The sequence below is a fragment of the Mauremys mutica genome, chromosome 2 (genome assembly GCF_020497125.1).
Source record: "Mauremys mutica isolate MM-2020 ecotype Southern chromosome 2, ASM2049712v1, whole genome shotgun sequence".
NCBI classification, from domain to species: domain Eukaryota; kingdom Metazoa; phylum Chordata; order Testudines; family Geoemydidae; genus Mauremys; species Mauremys mutica.
This window is the reverse complement of record NC_059073.1, coordinates 122,425,080-122,444,462: the sequence shown is the minus strand read 5'-3', so window position 1 is coordinate 122,444,462 and position 19,383 is coordinate 122,425,080. Positions and strand designations below refer to the sequence as shown.

General features: G+C 40.1%; 1 long non-coding RNA gene across 2 annotated transcripts in view; it reads left to right on the top strand.

Moving 5' to 3' along the window:
* The window catches only part of LOC123364779, a 124,188-nt gene extending 107,446 nt beyond the window's left edge, over positions 1-16,742 (top strand). For both annotated transcript variants that reach the window (XR_006577279.1, XR_006577278.1), the window contains one exon: positions 15,389-16,742. This is a non-coding gene — a long non-coding RNA (uncharacterized LOC123364779). The remainder of the gene's footprint in view (positions 1-15,388) is intronic.
* The last annotated feature ends 2,641 nt before the right edge of the window (positions 16,743-19,383 follow it).

The window sequence follows — 19,383 nt, the reverse complement described above, 5'->3', positions numbered from 1 at the left end:
TCAGCACGTGTGGCGATGCAGTTAAAAATCAAAATAAAGAAAGAGCTCCCGCATGGACCATGCGGACGTGATCGCTGTAAGGGCAGGCAAATCTGTTCTATCAGCGCTCCGTTACAGAAGACGAAATTCAAAATCATTTTTTTTAAAATCTCCAGACAGAGCTCCAAATGCTTCTAGGGTCAAACACCGTGTCCGCGGTGGGTCAGGGCATAGCTCGGCAATTTTTGCCCCATCAGGCACTGGGATCTCAACCCGGAAGTTCCAAGGGGCGGGGGAGGCTGCGGGAACTATGGGATAGCTACGGAATAGCTACCCACAGTGCAACGCTCCAGAAATCGACACTAGCCTCGAACCGTGGACGCACACCACTGATTTAATGTGTTTAGTGTGGCCGCGCGCACTCGATTTTATAAAATCTGTTTTACAAAACCGGTTTATGCAAATTCGGAATAGTCCCGTAGTGTAGACGTACCCTCTGATGCTATGAGGATGGGCATCAGGGTAGATTCAGTTGCAGAATTGGAGCCTTAATCTGTCAAGTTCTTTTAGAAAAAGAGTATGTTTCATTTTCTCCCATATCTTGACGCCAAAATATATTTTGCCTTATGTTAAAATGAATCAAATTACAGAGCTGGCAATGTCTGAGCTCAGAAAAAATAACTTGGATTACATCTCAGTCATAATTTTCAATTAAATATCAACATGCATAAAAATATTGGTCAAGGCAGCTTAAACCCTAACCAAACTTTATAATGCATGTAGAAAAAGCACTTTGTCTGACAGCGTGGGCAGGCGAAGAGGTGGAGGATGCCTATTTATCCTCTTCTGACTCTCTACGACAACAAAGCATTTTAGATGCAAGCAGGAAGTTGGACCATTGTGATTTCAGGGTTTAAAGCACTCAGGTGCCCTGAACTCAGAGCTCCAGATGGATTCAGCGGGAAGGGTAGTGTTTGACACCTGGGAAAGACTACTCAGGCTACCAGGTTCTACTCTAGCCGTTCCCCAAAGGAGACCGCAGTGCATATGCAGATGCGGTACTCCGCCGGGGATAAATTTGGATGAAGGGCACCACCTGAGTAAAGATTCATACAGGTGTATCCAGCATGCAGGTGTAGAAAGCAGGCTGCTGTCAAAATTCTACAAAAGAACCAACCAAGGATGCGTCAGGCCAAGCCAGGCTGCCCTGTCCTGTGCGGGGGCTGTGGAAGAGACACAGAACTCTGTTCTCTTTGGAAACTGGCTTTCAGTCCCATCTTTGAGGGCCGGGGGAAGCAGAATCTGGCGGCAGGATGCGTTGCAAATCTCCCCTCGCAGAGTGTCTCACAGAGATATATGGATGAAGGGGGGGGGGAATCCAAGATAGAAACCCATTCCTATTTCCTTTTTCTTTCTTTTTTTTGGGGGGGGGGAGAAGAGAAGGGCATGAGGAGGAGCACCCATGGGGGAAAGAGAGTCTGAAGGGACCTGGAGACCCAAAGGAATGTAGCAGTGAGATAAAAAGGCAGAAGGTCACTGGCACTGGCCTGGCAGTTCTTCTTTCTTTTCAAACTGGCTTTCAGTGTTTATATTTTTCAGTTAAACTTTTAACAAAAAGATCCAGTATCTCCCACTGACAGAACAAAAGGGGTTCAGCCAGGAAAGGAACAGTACATGGAGAGTATCCTAAACTTCTATAACAATTCATTTAAAATATTGACACAATGTAGCAGCTTCACAGAACTTCCTTCCAACCTCCATAAACCTAGTCCTAAAATAAATGATGTGCAATAATATAGGGGGAAATTCACCCTGTCCATGACTTCAGGGAATAGTAACTTTTAAAAAACATATATGATTTGTTTTTATCCCATAAGAGTTTGGTTAAAAAAGATGTGGTGTTTGACTTAAAAAACTCAGTTGGAAAAGGAGGGGCAAACACATTCAATGTCTAAATTAATTGTAGTTCTAACACCATTGTTTATGGCTTCTAGTCAGCTTCACTATATTAGCTTAAAGGCCAGATCCTGCAGTTCTTACTCAGGCTTCAGATAGGTTTGGTGGAGTAAGGACTGCAGGATTAGACTGCTAAGGGAGACCACGGAGATGCAGACATCTTTCCTTGTTTGTTAATTTTACATTGAGAGAATTATATTAAACTACTAATAAATACACCCCCTGATATTCCATTTCAGTTGTACTCTATTTCACAAGGGGCAATATGTTTCACTGTCATGTACATGATGACATATTAAGAGCTAACATTTCTTGATTAGTTATTTAAAACAGGTTAATTGACTGACAAAAATTGGTGGTGGGTTTTCTAATAATAGGGCAACAGATTTGTGATAATGTAGGGATATTTTAGTGAGGTCTCCAAAGACGTGCAAGAGATTGCTTAATATGAGGGGTGGCTGCACCATAAAATCCCAAGGTGGTGAAAAATGATTGTCTGAAGAAGAAAGCTTCATATATAGATAAACAACCTTTTTTGTTTTTTCTATGCATAAGATCAGTTTTACCACTGTATCTCCTCATAGAGTCCTGAGTGCTGCACGGAGTAATTTGTGTTACTACCAAGTTGATTAGGACTCAAATACAGAAAACACTGTCATAGGAAAGTATCTGATTATATGGGAAAGGAAGCAGGAGAGAGGATAAGGTACAAGGATAAGAGTAACTGGGTCCATTCCTTTGTGTAGTTTTGCACTCCACTTCATTATTGCTCTCCCATTACTTATCCACATCCCTCTCTGAAATTCTTTTTACGGCATTCAGAAGAGATTAGATTGTGTATTTTTAGATTTTAACATTATTGCCTCAAGGTCAGTAGTCTAAGTTCTTGAACCATAAATGTATGTCAACAAATTAATGTGTGTGGGGGGAAAATCACTCCAGCATATTTCATGTTGTAAAACAGTGACACACCTTCACCCCTCTCCTCCATGCACGTGTCTCCGTAAGTACATACATGTGTGTATGCCTGTATTTTCAAAGTGACTAGCGATTTTGGTTGCCTCAGTTTGAGACATTTTAAAGGGGTCTGATTTTCATAGGATGGTGAGTGTTCTGCACTTTATGAATATCAGGCCCCTTTAAGGCATCTCAGCACGGGCACCCAAATATTGAACAACCAGTTACCCCTGAAAATAGGCCACATCATATATGTATATACACACACACAGGTATATGCACATGCACAGTACTTCTGGATGTGAAGCAAGGTTATAAATGAGAATTTCCTATTGTAGATCAACTCGATGCTAGGAGATTACCATGAGTTTAGCTCCTAAATGGAAGATGTTTCAGTGGAGGCACGCCAGACTCTTTGGATGTTTTCTCTTTGTGCTTGCTGATGCTTTACACAGCTAACACTAACAGGCAGCAAGGAGACTTTCCACACCTTGAAACAGTGGCTTTCCTAGGCCATGTTATGGTGTGAAGCTAATGAGCATGGAGCTGGGCACTAAAAATACATATGAGCTGAATTTCTATACATGCAGGGTGGGGTTCATTTATTCCACCTGAAGAATATGAGTAAATCCCATTGATTTCAAGGGGAGATACTTGTATGTGTTTTTAGGAGTTGTAAGAGGGGAGGAAGGGGCATTGGGGAGAATTGGGTCCAAAGGTATAGGATCTCCATGTACACTTCTGACTCCCTTTATTATTATTATTATTATTGTATAGAATTTAAGCTTTAATTTAAAACAGGCGAAAAGCATCAAAAGTATCCACTAATTTTGGAAACACGCAGTTTTGGGTGCCTAGCATGAGCCATAAGAACATAAGAACGGCCGTACCAGGTCAGACCAAAGGTCCATCTAGCCCAGTATCTGTCTACCGACAGTGGCCAATGCCAGGTGCCCCAGAGGGAGTGAACCTAACAGGCAATGATCAAGTGATCTCTCTCCTGCCATCCATCTCCATCCTCTGACGAACAGAGGCTAGGGACACCATTCTTACCCAACCTGGCTAATAGCCATTTATGGACTTAGCCACCATGAATTTATCCAGTTCCCTTTATTCCTGCACCACTGCAGACAGGATCTTGAGGTGATCTTGAGGTGATAAAACTAAACATAAGTTTGACCTTATTTTTAATTTTGTTGTTCAATTAATTTTGAGTGACTGGTTGTTGCTAGGGTTCTTTTTCCAATCAGCTATTTTTATAGGATTTTTTGTATTGAACTTTCCATATACTTGTGACACAACATCATCCCAAGACCAAGACTGGTTGGAACATTTTTAACCAAATATATTTTTGGCAAATATATATTTTGCTGAAGCCAGAATGTATTTACTTGATATATTGGTTTCAGCGATGTTTTTGATAGGAAGGTTTCTGAGGTCTAGAGTGGATTCCTTGGTCAGCTTTGATGAGACAAAAAGAAACATGAATCGAAAATCTGAATTTACATCTGAAAATGTGAATTTTGGCACAATTGTCCAAAGACCTCAAAGGGTGGAACTGCCAGAATGAGTAAGCTCAGTTCACAAACCATAAGAATCAAGAATGAGGCCAAGGAGCCTCCCTTTTGGGTCGACAAGCCACTGGAGGAAAGACTGACATTCCAGAATCTCCAAGACTGATACCCTTGGAGAGAGGAAGTCACAACATCAACAAACATGCCACTACAGCTTCTACCAGTCTCTTTGTGCACCCAAAGGAGACCCACTGGGGAGAATCACTGTGCCAGCAGAACACCGTGGCAGGCTTCTTGATTTCATTATTAATTATTATTATTTTATTATTATTCATGGGGAGACATCACAGTCCCAGCCTTTTTATTTTTAGAGTGTGCTGTGTGCTCTACTCATAAACAGAGCCTGAAAAAAATGTTCCCCAGGTTTAAATAGCACTAAATTTTATCTCAAATATACCCATTAAAATGTGTTCTGTGCCTAAAACTCCTAAGAGATGTGAGATTGTCACCTGTAATTTCTGGTAAATGAATATAACTGTGTCTTGCTCAGGGATCGTTTTGGGGTGGAGTGGAGGGGGGGCTGGGCATAAAATCAGGAAAATAGCCCTGTAGCAAGTGGGGGATATTGGTGAGGAGAGTTGCGGGTAGAACTACTAACCACTTAAAGTAATAATACAGGCATCTGTATCTAAAGAGTGATGAAACACACCCCACACCTGCCAATCCTGATCTATTTCAATCTTGGGCTTAGTGTGCCATAAGTGCACTTAGCACTGCCCACAATGAACAGTGTGTATGGTGGGGAGGGGGAGAGTAGCTGAACCCCCTCCCCTCTCCTTAACCAAATGTTGATAAAATCATTAGCAGATTGTTTCCCATTACAGAGGCTTGTAAACAAGCGTGAACATTAACACAGAAGTGTTGCACAATGATCACAACACAACTTGGGTGCCTCCCTCCATAATACAAATTGTACTCATAAGGTGTTAACCCAGTGGAGGCACCTTCCATAATTCTCTGTAATGGGTGAATAGTCACAGGAAAAAAACAACTAATGACTATGACTCCAGGGGACCAACACCCTCACATGAAGCTCCACAGATCTGTGCCAATGTTCTCTTGTGTTTTTCCAGCACTTGCACAGGCAGATGTTGCCTTCTACCTCCCTGCTGTGCCATGATGTGTGGACAATAGGCATATCTGATTTCTCTTGCCTGCTGGGAGCTAGGACCAGTGTGCACATGGGTGGGATCTGGTTGCTTTATAGCCAGGGGTGAAAGTAACTACAGACACTTACTGGTATGGGGCCGGGGCCGGCGCCTCTGGAGGAAGGGGCAGGGCTGGGGGTCAGCATCCCCCAGCCAGCCCTTCCAGGCCGCCTGGCCTGCGCTGCTCAGGGCGATATAAAGGGCCCGGGGCTCTGGCCACCAGCCCCAGGACAGCTGTTCCCTTCGCAAAAGAGCTTTCAGACTTCCAACTGTGCACTCCGTGAGCAGTCTGCAGCTACTGGGGAGTTTTAAATTTAATCCCCCTTTTCCTGGGTCATTGATGTCGAGAGATTTTTTTTTAGCCAAGTTATGAGCGAGTGTGCAAGATCCCCCAAAATAACTGTTGGCACAGACACTGTAGAGAACCATGTAATTTCTGGGGAATAAAGTTCCTTTGGTGGGCAAAGCATTGGGATATGGGTGCCACAGATGGTCCCTGCATGGTTTGAAAACCCCATCCTCTCAAATCCAGCTATTATTTCCAGAATTTTTCTTATGGCAACCACCCATGGGTAGATCACATTCATACAAGTGTAGACATACCCTCTGTCTCATTGAAAGTCAATAGGAGTTAGGCTCCTAATGGCCTAAGTCACTTTTGAAAACAGTACTGCAGATCCTAAGTCATTTGGGTGCTTTGAAAATTCTAGTCTGGACATTTAAGTGTGAAAGTATGCACCTAGACATCCTGCAGGGGTATTTTTAACGAGTCAGTTCAAGATGGCTTCTGTTACAGAGTAACTCTTACACTCTGAGCTATCTGTCATGGAGACTTTATTTTTATCTCATATTTTTCTCAATCTAAAGTAAAAAGAACAAACTGAAGGTACATGTTCTAGTACATTGTATGGAAATAGAACGGTGAGGATTCTAAAGGGCATGTCACCAGGACACAGCAGTCAATTTAGGGGAAAATACCTCCTGAACGAAAGAATTTTTCACTACAACCAGATTTTATGATGGATGTCTAATACTACTACTCTTTAGTCACAAGAAAGTTATTTTTATCCCACAAACTTTATACTGTTTATTTAACCTTTCTGTGACTCTGCTGTTGACTTTGGAGTTGTTATTATAATTAGCAATTAAGTCACCCTAATGATATACTGCAGCAAATTGACCAATCAGTTTGTAGGAAACTGTACTATGGCATTCATTAGAAAATAAATGGCACCAACCAACTTTAATTAGAAATTAGTGTGTCTGCTTCCTCCATATTTAAGTGTTGAGTACAAAAGTACTAAAATTTGTATTACCTTGTATGATCATGAACCTTGAAGAGTTGTTAAATGCACAAATGAAGGCATCTCCTTTTTTGCAAATAGGGCCTTATCCACTGACATGTTGAGTGCCTCTTTAGATGCTATTGAAATTGATGGTAGTTGAGGCCACTCAGGCCTAGAGCTATGTGAATAATTGATATTTAGGTTCAGTGACCAAACAAAAGCAACACAAAATGAAAAAAATAATTTCAGATCAACCCAGAACAATGTTTTTAACCAAAGAGTTAAAAAGTTGTTTTGGGCTGAATGAAAGGTTTTGTTTGACTAGAACCTTGCAAGATGGGTTCCATAACAATTTTAATTGGAGAATTTATGACTAAGCAGTAGATTGAAATTTGTTCCTCAAGACTATTGAATGACTACTTACAAATGACAAATAGATCTGCAGCAATCAGGGTCATTCCACAAACAAAGGAAAAAGGATAAACTTCTGTAGAATAATTTGATCAACTCTGTGAATTATGAAAGAGGGCAGAAAAGTTTTACTTTCCTCTGAAGCACTGGGTGTGGGCCGCGGCCATTTCCAGAGGCATGAAACTGGACTTGGATCAATGGTTTGACACAATATGACAAATCCTCAGGCAAGTGCTTCACTACTTTGGTGATACCAGTGTCAGATGCCTGTTTGTCAGCCTCTCACACAAATGTTTTCTTCCACACTGCCCCTTACACATTAAATGCCTTGCTTGAATTTATCAGCAAGGCCAACCACTCCTTCAAATCCATCCTCAAGACCCACCTCTGCCATGATGCATTTATCAGCCACTTTATGATAGCTACATGGGCTGTTGAGAATTTATATTTATAATAGTAACAATTGTATATATGCACATACAATTGTATGTATTTTACTGATCACCTTTCTGATCACCTTTTCATAAGTCACTTGTCTTCTAAGCTGCTCAAGAGAGAAGCCCAGCCAAACTATATTTGTACAGCACCTAGAACAATCGAATGCTGATCCTGATTGGGGACCTCTAGACACCACTATATTATAAATATTTAATAATACTACAACTTGCTGAACTATGAGCCATATTCATTTTCCTCTCCAATTTGGATTTTTTAATAAAGTTTCCTTGTAAAATGAAGATAACAGTTAAAATAATTAAGTTACATCTCAGTCATGCTATCATAGAATGCTAACAGCAGTGGCACACCCGTGACTTAATCAAGATCAGGCCTCATGGTGTTTGGTGATACATGTAGAGTTGAGATATTCATATAATTTTTTTAAAGCATCTAAACGAGATAGGAGCCTATAATCCATTTTCAAAGGTGACTTAATCACTTAGGGCTGTATTTTTAAAGGTACTTGGGTGTTACTCCACTAAGCATAGCAAGACCTAAATCTTATTTTCAACAGGGAATTAAGAGCCTAAGTTTAATTAACTTTCAATGGGAGTAAGCATCTGAGGTACATAAGAGTGGCCATACTGGGTCCATCTAGCAGAGTATCCTGTCTTCCAACAGTGGCCAGAGCCAGATGCTTCAGAGGGAATGAGGCAATTTTGAGTGATCCATCCCCTATTGTCACGTCCCAGCTAATGGCAGTTGGAGGTTTAGGGCCACCCAGAACATGGGCTTGCATCCCTGTTCATCTTAGCTAGTAGCCGTTGATGGACGCATCCTCCATTAACGTATCTAATTTTTTTTAACTTAGTTATATTTTTTGCCTTCAAAACATCCTGTGGCAATAAGTTCCAGAGTTCCACAGGTTTACTGTGCATTGCATGAAGAAGTACTTCTTTTTGTTTGACCCCCTAGTTCTTGTGTTACATGAAGGGGTAAACAACATGTCTGTAATTACTTTCTCCATACCATTCATTATTTTGTAGACCTCATTATAGCTTAGTCATTTCTGTTCTAAGATGAACCTTTTTTTAAAATCTCATCTCATATGGAAGTTGTTCCATCCCACAAATATTTTTTTTTCCCTTCTCTGCACCATTTCCAATTTTAATATCTTCCTTGAGATGGGGCGACCAGAACTGTCTGCAGTATTCAAAGTGCAGGAGTACCTTGGATTTATAGAGTGGAATCATGATATTTTTGTCTCATATATTCCTTTACTACTGGTTCAAAACATTGTTCGCTTTTTTGACTGCTGCTGCATGGTGCACAGATATTTTCAGGGAACTCTCCACTATAACTCCAAGATCTCTTGAATGGTAACAACTAACTTAGATCCCATTGTTTTGTATGTATAACTGGGATTTTTTTCCCATTGTACATTACTTTTTACTTATCTACATTGAATTTTATCTGCCATTTTGTCACCCAGTCACCCTCTTTAGTGAGATCCCTTTGTAACTCTTTGCTGTCAGTTTTGGACTTAACTCTCTCGAATAATTATTTTATCATCTGCAAATTTTGTCACCTCATTGTTCACCTTCTTTTCCAGATCATTTACGAATATGATAAAGTGCACATGTCCCAGTACAAATCCTTGGGGGACCCTCCTATTTATTTCTCTCCTTTGTGAAAACTGACTATTTATTCTGACCCTTTGTTTTCTGTCTTTTAACCAGTTATTGATCCATGAGAGGACCGTCTCACTTATCCCATGACTGCTTTTTTGCTTAAGAGTCTTTGGTGAGGGACCTTGTCAAAGGTTTTCTGAAAGTCCAAGTACACTGTATCTACTAGCAGCAAAGAGTCCTGTGGCACCTTATAGACTAACAGACGTACGCATCCGACGAAGTGGGTATTCACCCACGAAAGCTCATGATCCAATACGTCTGTTAGTCTATAAGGTGCCACAGGACTCTTTGCTGCTTTTACCGATCCAGACTAACACGGCTACCCCTCTGATACTTGTATCTACTAGCTCACCCTTGTTCACGTGCTTGTTGGCTTCCTCAAAGAATTCTAATAGATTGGTGAGGCATAATTTCCCTTTACAAAAGCCATGTTGACTCTTCCCCAACAAATCACGTTTATCTATGTGTCTGACAATTTTGTTCTTTATTATTTGCCTGGTAATGGAGTAGGTTTACTGGCCTGTAATTGCTATAATCACTTTTGGAGCCTTTTTTTAAAAATTGGCACTACCTTAGCCATCCTCCAGTCTTCTGGTTCAGAGGCTGATTTAAGCTATAAAGTTACATACCACAGTTAGAAGTTCCAGAATTTTGTATTTGAGTTCTTTCAGAACTCTTGGGTGAATACCATCTAGTCCTAGTGACTTATTACTGTTTAATTTATCAATTTGTTACAAAATCTCCTTTATTGATACTTCAATCTGGGACAGTTCCTCAGATTTGTCACTTAAAAATAATTGCTCAGGTATGGGGATCTCTCCCATAGCCTCTGCAGTGAAGATTGATGTAAATTCATTTAGCTTCTCCACAATGGCGTTGTCTTCCTTAAGTGCTCCTTTAGTGCTTTCACCATCCAGTGGTCCCACTGACAGTTTGCCAGGCTTTTGAAAATCCCATTAGGCTACCTTTAAAAATCTTGCTCCGTGGGCCATGAGCATTTTCCCTCTTACACCGGAAACAGAAGAGAAGATTCAACAAATTACAACATAAAAAAGTCTCTCTCCCCTCACCTGCATGGGTGTTTAAAAATATTATGCTGCTGCTTTCCCAGATTTTCCAGCAGTATCTGTTTGGGGTCCAAGCTGTCCAGTGATGTCACTTTGTGATACAGATGCACTGAGGAGGCAGTGATTTGACCTAGATCACAACTAGTTTTAGGCTTGGATTTGGGTCTGAGAGTAAGTCAGAGCTAGGGGTGTGGGCAGAGGTTTTACAGCACTAGTATTGTGCCAGATGTACTTGCGTGATTTTCAACCATCTGTGAACCAGGATTGAAAAAGAGGACTGTTCTCTTTTTAGGTCTAACTTGAGATCAAAATCATAGTGGCCAGCTTGAATCTGAGGTTATGCATTTGAAGTGATCGCCTCCAAAATCCAAAGGGTTCAGAGTCAAGGTTTTGGTGTCAACCCACCTCCAGTATGGGATCAGGTAAATAATTACTTTTATCCTGCTCCCTGAATTAACAGTTTGAGGAGTTGCCTTTATGAAAATAGTGAAGTAACTGGATAAGGAATGTGAAAGGATTTCATTGTGATTGCTGGGAGGATTAATATAGGATTTTGCTGTGAAAGTGGAAACGTTTATCTTATCAACATATGTTTAAATGGAACCTACAGTAGAATGAAACTACTAACTAAAATGTTGCCACTTCAAAACTGCATTTTGTATAAAGTACTGCTGTGTACATCCAAGGGGGTGCATTTGCTCTTGGATGTAGTGAATGGTGTTAGGACAAATCTGCCTGCATCTCAGTTTCTTTTGTTTAGGGATTTAAAAAAAAAAATCCTGGCAAAGCACATATTTTTCCACAAAACCTCACAAATTCTCAGCTTACAGCTTCTAACAACATGGGCTAGTTAGTGATTAGAGTTCAGAACTGAGACTCAGGAATTCTGGTTTCTATTCCCAACTCTGACCTGTGACTAACCTTACACAAGCCACTTGATTTCTCTCCCCCTCGGTTCCCAGCCTGTAAAATGGCTATAGTGTTACTTAGCTACATTTTTAAATGAATGGAGACCTCTGGATGATGAGTGCTATGAGAGTGCAAAGGACTATTACATGACTTATTGTGGGTAGAATTCTCACCTGCCTTTATGACAACCTGTAGGGAACTAAGAGAGTGTGTTGTGCCCCTTTCTCCACTGTGTAGGGCTGCTGTTCCCCACTTGCACAGGTGGTCGGGACTGAGGGAATGGGAGGAACCAACACTACTCCCTCGCCTGCACAACATAGCTGCACTGCCCAGGTATAGGCAGGGAATACATTGTGACTCTGAGAGTCACAATCTGTTCCTTTGTTTTCTCCTTTCTCCAGGGGAGTAGTCTGCTAGTACTGATCCAGACCAGTAATGGATTATTCCCCTCCTCCTGTGTAGGTCAAGGGTGGAAATAGGGAATAAAGTGTGACTCAGGCACAATTTGGTGCCTGATTTGTCCTGTTCTTGGCAGATTATATCAATATGTATAATCTGCAATATGTAGTCCTGGGCTACCATGCAGTGTCTTGGTTCTTTTTAAAACACATTTAAGATTTGGGGGGAGATGTGTTTTTCTGGTAATTCCAGCCTCTCAAAAGTGAGAACCTGTATGGGAAAAAACGTAATCTAAAATAAAAGTCTTCGTTTAACTTGTGGACTTAAAGTTTACCAAAACAAGGATTAATGATCCTAATTAGAGCCAGGCAAAGGGGTCTCATCTCCTCTCACAATATGAGCAACTTTCAATGACCTTAGTGAAAGTTATATTTGCATTTTGAAAAAGGAAACAGACCACAAAAGCCTGGCAAATGCTATGCAAGTTTCCTCAAACAGCTCTGCCAATATACTTCAGTCCGGTCCTGCTAAGCCCTCTTTTTAGCAGAAAGAGTGTGGATCATGCCAGTGTTTTTGGGATGAATACAAATGGAGACTAGGATGAGACCACCGAACTCATTTTCACTTGTGACCTCAGGCAAGATTTGAACCCAGATGAAAGACTAAACCCTGAACCCACTGAGTCACTTGGCACTCATAAAAGGGGTCTGAGGAATCAAGAACACATGTAATTTATAGCGTAACATTAATGATGGAATTTTATAGTAGTTTTCAATTATAGCACTGAAATTGAATTCTATACCTTCTTTACATGAAGCATGCATAACTCTCAGTGTACCATAGGATTGTACCAAGCCAAACACTATGCATTAGACCCTATTACAGTAAGTATATGTACCTGTGTAATATCCCCTCGTCTTCATTTTGGGCGTCTGAGGCATATTTCAAAGCTCATTTGGTTCTAGTACGCATGATCTCCTCTTGATGTAAATTTCAAGTCATAATGTTAATAATAGCACCAGCCATGTTTTATTTTAAAAAGGGCAGACCCTGTCGTAAATGTATGAAGACATCTGGTTTTCATCATGAAACTGAGGAATAATGCTTCATTTCTCCACAACTGCTGTTCTTTTTGAGAGAATGTAAAAATTATTTCTTTTTAGTTATAACTTTGCACATTATATAACTTAGTTATTTCCAATTAAAAAAAAGAAAATTCAGTCCAGGCTCTAGCTTCCATCTTTGAGGGTAGTGGAAATGGTCCTGAAAATGTCTCGGGAGAAATATTATGAATAAGTCTAAAGTTCTTTTTTCCTCCCCAAAAAATCTCTTATGCTAACTTTGATCACCTGACACTTTCCTAAGGGAAACTTTATTTAGAGAACAATGTTAATAAAATTTCTTTCTGAGCTTATCTGTTGCCCAGAGCTACAGCATTTACCTGCTCTACACCTGTAGTTTGATTGATAACACTTTACAGGATGTGATAAAGACACTTAAAGCCATTAGTAATGCTCCCACAGTAATAATCCTTGATTAGAGTTACAGGCTCATTTATTAGCAGTAGCAGTTTCTATTTTCTGCAGCAAACCAGTTTACCAGGATGAACAAACCTTACTTTGTACAAACAGCTCCAGTATGAGTATGACCAAACACATTCATGTGTTTTGATTAGATCTAATTGGAACAGGAGGAAAGGCTCCATTTGCTTTACTTGCTTATGGAGCCCTGAAAACCTGTGGACAGCTATCTTGATGTGGCAAGGTGAGGTAAAAGTTAGTGCATTTGTCACACAAAATTTTAGCATAAAAGAAATGTTGTTGTATTCACTTGTCTCGGGGCTTGTCATTTAATTCACAGCAACCTGAGGTATGTATCTACCTGCATTAGTCTGCCATGCACTAGTCTAACTGTCCATGTGGACCCTGCTGATGTGCACTAACATGTCCTTAGTGTACATTGATCTAGTCCTATTTCAAAGCAGGATACCTCAAAGTGCACTAAGGAACAGTTAGTGTACATCAGCAGTGTCCATGCAGCCAGCTAGTGTGGAGTAGATTCATACTCTAGCTTGCCTCAAACTAAAAGTCCATGTAGACGAGCTCTAAGACATTTTTAGATTTATTATATAGTCTATTTTAAGAGCTGACAGGCCTTGACTCCGGGCCTAGTTCTCCACTCTCTTGCAGTGCACCTGGGTGTAGCCACCCACATTTGTTCAAGTTTGGATATGGAAATGTGTCAATACCAGGCCTCGCCCTCATTCTGAAATTCTCCAGGTTTACCCTCCCATGGTTTTAGAGCTGAATACGCTGTTGTAGTACTAGACATAAAGCGCCTGATTCTCCACTGTCTTGCTCCTGATGTGGGTATTTACATGTGTACAAAGGGGATGTAAAATGCTACCACATCAGAATGGTGGCTTTTAACTCTCACTTTGCCCTGGTGCAAATGATTGCACATGATGCAAGGCATTGGAGAATCAGGCCCAGTGACTGCCCATTCTAATTTGGTTGCATTTTACATCTACTCTTTATGAATAACTACATAGAGGACAAGGCAGTGGAGAATCATGATTTTTGAAGGCTGCTGGAGCCTGCCGGACTGTCCCCATTCAAATCTGAATTAACAGCCTGATCCTACTCACATTTAAGCCATTTTCAAAATTTCCATTGATTTCAGCAGTGCTGCAAGGGTGACCCCTGAGTAACAAGCGACACGAGTTTGGTGGTTTGATTTTATTCACTTTGCAAGGTGAAACATAGTTGGCATAGCTGGTCTCTGTTCAGGAAAGGCTTTATACCCAGAGCTGTTTCTGATCAAAGTTTTGTTACTATTGATTAGCTGTCTAGGGAACCTTGCTCAGCAGGTTACAAATCTCAGCTGGATAACAGTAGCTTCCAGAGTGAACTCTGTGGAGAAATACTCCACCTTATTCTGTGTGAAAAGTCAGCTGGTTGACATTGACCCTTGGGGGAAGCAGGAGGTGCTCACTCTCACACAACATAGTCTTTTCAGCTGAGTTTCCCACCCTAGACACTAGAAAGATTAAGCTTTAAATGAGCCTTGCAAAATTCTTCTTGCCCACTCACCCAGTGTGAAAAAATGTTGTGATAGCTGAGTAAAATCTAGTTTTTTAAATTAACATAAATAGTCATAGTAAATGGCAGGCAAGTGGCTATCTTAAGTGTAGCCCAAAGAGGTCTGTATTTAAATCCCAAACAAAATATCTTTGACAACTTATTTCTTCATTCATTCTCCTGTTAGAGTCCATGGCTCTGAGTTACTAATTAAAGATGTCATGTAGCCTCTCACCGGAAAGAAGAATTTCACAAAATATCCTGTTTCCCAGGCCTATGATGGGAATGGAGTGGGGAGGGAGAGAGAGAATGAATCAAAGGATGATCACAAGGAATATAAAGTTAAAACTGTATGAACTACAATAAGGGTTTGTTCTCTTCTACTATAGTCTGTCCTAAGAATGGATTCCTGGTGTGCCATTTCCTGTTCTCATTACACTCTTTCTCATGAGAATCAACTCTTAGACCTTGTGCCTCTTGTATTTTCCGACAGATGGTGGCATCCAACAGGACTTTGATGACTGAGTGAATCTGGAAAGTGGAATCAACAACCAATCAAATGACAGAATACTGAAAGAGTCAGAGCATGATGTACAATCCACAGATGCTACTCCTTTTCAAGACTGCAGCAAGAGTGAGAAGATATGACATATTTCCTTTTGGCCGCTCCAGACAAAAATAGTATAATAAGCCTCAAAAGATTAAAAGACTTGGAGGAACTCTGGTCTGGTTTTATTTCAAAGGCCATTTCTGGATTTATAATCATTGGGACCCGATCCTACTGTGAGCACTTCCTGAGAGATACTGAGTGCCCTCAACTCCCACTGAGGATACTCAGCACCAAGCAAGAAGTGCTCAGTACTTTATATGATTTCTCCTGAAATAAATGTACATAAAGGCTATTGTACAGCAGTGGTGTTCATTAGGGTCCCTCTAATCCAATGAAAAGGCTCCTATTGACTTCAGTGGGCTTTGGATCCGGCCCTAAATGTGTACTCCAAGGGTATGTCTACACTGGAGCTGGAGGTATAATTTCCATGCTAGCTTTGATTGAACTTGTGTGCCAAAAAAATAGCAATGTAGCAGCAGCTGCACAGGTGGTGGGAGGGGCTAGCCACCCAGCTATGTACCTAGGGTTTCAAATGGGATTGCACATATTTTTAGTATGCTAACTCGCTCAGAGCTATCATAGGTATGTCTACCCAACCTGAAAATTACACTTTCCAGCTGCAGTGTAGCCAAACCCTGAATATATAAAGTATGTTAAAACATTTCCAAATATAGGTTTTTGTATTGCTAATTGGCTTGAATGAGATATTTCAGATGTAATTATCTCTCCCCACTTTCCCCCCTGACTTTACCTTTGTCACATCTGTCTTCTCTTTATTTTTTAATTTGGAGTAGGATATTCCAAATAAACCATTTCAGCCAAGATGGAAGATGGGGTCTGCCCAAGTGGCTTAACAGTAGCAATTTTGATCTTTTCCTCCTTGGAGGATGGAGAAATATTAAACAGTTTTTGCTAAACCCTTTATGGCTAGGGTCTTGAGCCTGATTCTTGATCAGATCTGGCCACTGGAAAGGGTCCACTGTTGAGGGATAGCTGTAGCAGGCAGGCATTTGGAGGGTATGTAGAGTTTAGAGAACACTCCCCGGTCAGTTGTGTAGTGGTAATTAAGGAGTTTTTGAAATGGGTATTGTGCATGTCATGTAGAGAATTTGGGAGCCATGTGAGGCCATTACTCATTAAAAAACCACCCACAGCCCACTAATAGATTACAATTTGTGGTTTGAAAAGCTCTATATGTGGTTCAGTTGCTCTTATGGTTCATAGATCCTAGTAGATGCCAAAGGACGCCCACTTACATGACAATTGACCTTCCAGAAAATAATCTGAAATTATTCGTTCCATCTGCTGGCTGAAAACAATTTCTTTAACATAATAAAAGGTACAAATCTCTTCTTGCCTCTGATTCTAGACTGGGGATGACCTCCATGTTTACAAGCTTTCCTCAAGTCAGCTCTCTCAATTCAGGTGGAATTCTGAATGAAAGGCAAATGAATATGGACAGGCCTACCAAGAAGGTTCAGGCAGAAAACATTTACAAAAAATATCCAATGGCAGGTAAAAGAAATAAAAATCAAATAGTTGTATGAAACTTTGAGCGGGCTGAATGGAAAAGAACATCTCAAAAACGTAGGAAAAAGGGACATTGTCTTAGTATGAAATGGGAGTCACTTCAATAAGACACTTTTAAAGGAATACTACATTAAATAATTAGGCAAATATCCTTTGGTTGTTTAACTAGGTACTTCCAACCTAAGCTATTCAGGTAATAACTTCCTGGAAGCACCTTTTGATCCTGATTTCTTGGAAGATGCTTTTTTGAAAGTTTGTAACAGGATGACAGAGCTCTTCAGTTGACCCACACTGTTAGCAGGTGTTGGAACCCAGGGTAATGCTGCTGAAGTTCTGTTGGCTCATTGCGGCAGCTGCGGCTCATTAACTCCCCCTGGGTATAAAAGAAGGAAGAGCCCTTCCTTTCTCCCCTCTCTGCTGGGGAAGACAACTAGGTTGATGGTCCTAGAAGGAAACCATAGTGGCAGCCTATCTCAGAATGTCTCTTGTAAAGTAGAGTCAAACACACACACTCAAATTCTTGCTTTGATTACACCTGTGCAATCCACCCCAAAGTTAGTGGGATTTTGTGCATATAACTGAAAAGAGTTTGGCCCATCATTAGCTAATAAATGCAGATGATGTAAGGTTTATCAGAGTTTGCATTTTGGAAACTACCATCACAAACCTTGGTACCCAATTCTGCTCTTACTGAATCAGTTGCAAAACTCCTGTTGACTTCAATAAGAGCAAGATTGGGCCCATAGACTGCTTATGTTGGAAGGCACTAACTTCCTTTTGAAAATTTCCAGTGGTCAGCTTAGAAAAAGAAATTACATTGTCAAGAAAATAATGCTCTTATCAGGTATTCACCAGAATCAGCATATGAAAACTATCAAGAGACGTCTGAGAAGCTGTATTCTACCCTCTGGATATCCGAGGGGGACTAAGATACAGAAATCCATTGAGCAATTTCAGCAAGAGTGGTAAGACCATAACATTACATTGAAATCTATTTTAAGTTCACTTTCATTCAGGAAAAAAAAGCTGGTTAAAATAAATTGAAATATACATTCTTATGCATTTCAGCAGGCAACCATTGTAAAAACAAAATTAGTTTGCTGGCAAAGTATCTTTTATTAATGGAGAGTTATATGGTAACATCTTGGCCCTATTATAGTCAATGGGAGTTCTGCCGTTTTTAGTGTATTCATTGTACTGATCATTTTTATTATGACATTAAGATAAGTGGTGGTTTCTTTACAGAAAAATGTAGATTCATGAGTACAAGAGCTGGGAGAAGAGTTTGTCATGAATAATTGATCTCACAAATTTAGCTTCTCTTTCAGTTCACAAATTTTCTGGGAGTACTTGATAATTACTTTGAACATATTTATTATTCAATGTTATTGATAGAATGTTTTTGGCAAAAAGAATTGGGATTTTTTTTAGATTTTGTGCAAGAAGCTTCATTGTTAGAGCATTATTGGTCAGGTTCCGCTCGACATATAAAGCACTATTTGTGTTTCTTGATTTGGGTGAGTATTACTCTTAGATTATTGGTGTGAAACCTCACACTGAAGTTCAAAATGCACTTCCTATATCTGTCGTTGTTATATATTATTTGTATTACCACAGCACATACTAGCCCAAGTCATGGGCCAGGTCTCCATTGTGCTAGATGTTGTGCAAACACAGAACAAAGAGACAGTTCCTGCCCCAAAGAGTTTACAATCTAAGGATTAGACAAGAGACAGCAAGTGAACATGGACAGACAGATGAAAGGGCACAGGGAAGCAAATTGTCTAGTAATTCCTCTTTCTGTAAACAACCTTTTCAGTAAACTTCTTTCCTAGAATATTCCTGGAAAGAGAACTCAAGAAGTCATCCCAATCCTGAAATCAAATCAGTGTGAAGACCCACTGAAATCAAAGGGGTTCCTGACAGTCACAAAGGTTCGCCCACCCAAATATGATTGCAGGATAAGGACCAAGATTACTTCATTTAAAAAGTCTAGCAAATGTTCATAGATAACAGGAGCCCTCCAAGAAAATTAACTCTCGGACTGTGCAGGACCTGGCATTTCCATTTCACAGGAAATTCTACTATTTGTTCTGAATCAAAATGAAAACAAAGAATTTTGAAATTTTCATTGAAATTCAATTTTTTTTAACATTAGTTTTTGGTCAGTCAAAATGGTTCATTTTGATAAAATCATACCTTTTGTTTTGATTTTGTATTATATATAATATCAAATAAATAAAATTTTGAAATGAAAAGTTGTTTCAGAAATGAAACATTTTGTTTCATACGGTCAAAATGGCTTTTCAACCTTATCAAAACACTTTTCTTTAAAATGACATTTTGTC